Raw genomic sequence first — 204 nt, 5'->3', positions numbered from 1 at the left:
TTCCCAGAGCAGCTGTGGCTGCTCCAGCCCTGGAATGTGCAAGGAAAGGTGGGAGCAGCCTGGGATGGTCCAAGATGGGACTGGGTGGGATTTCAGGTCTTTCCAAACCAGAGAATTCCAGGATTTTTCCTTTTGGGATCCAACCCAGCCCTAGAGCAGGAGCAGATCCGGGATTTTTCCCTCCTGCTTTTTGTGGCCCAGCAG

This window comes from Geospiza fortis, unplaced genomic scaffold (assembly GCF_000277835.1).
Source record: "Geospiza fortis unplaced genomic scaffold, GeoFor_1.0 scaffold248, whole genome shotgun sequence".
In the NCBI taxonomy this organism is placed as follows: Eukaryota; Metazoa; Chordata; class Aves; order Passeriformes; family Thraupidae; genus Geospiza; species Geospiza fortis.
Note: the sequence above shows the minus strand (reverse complement) of the source record.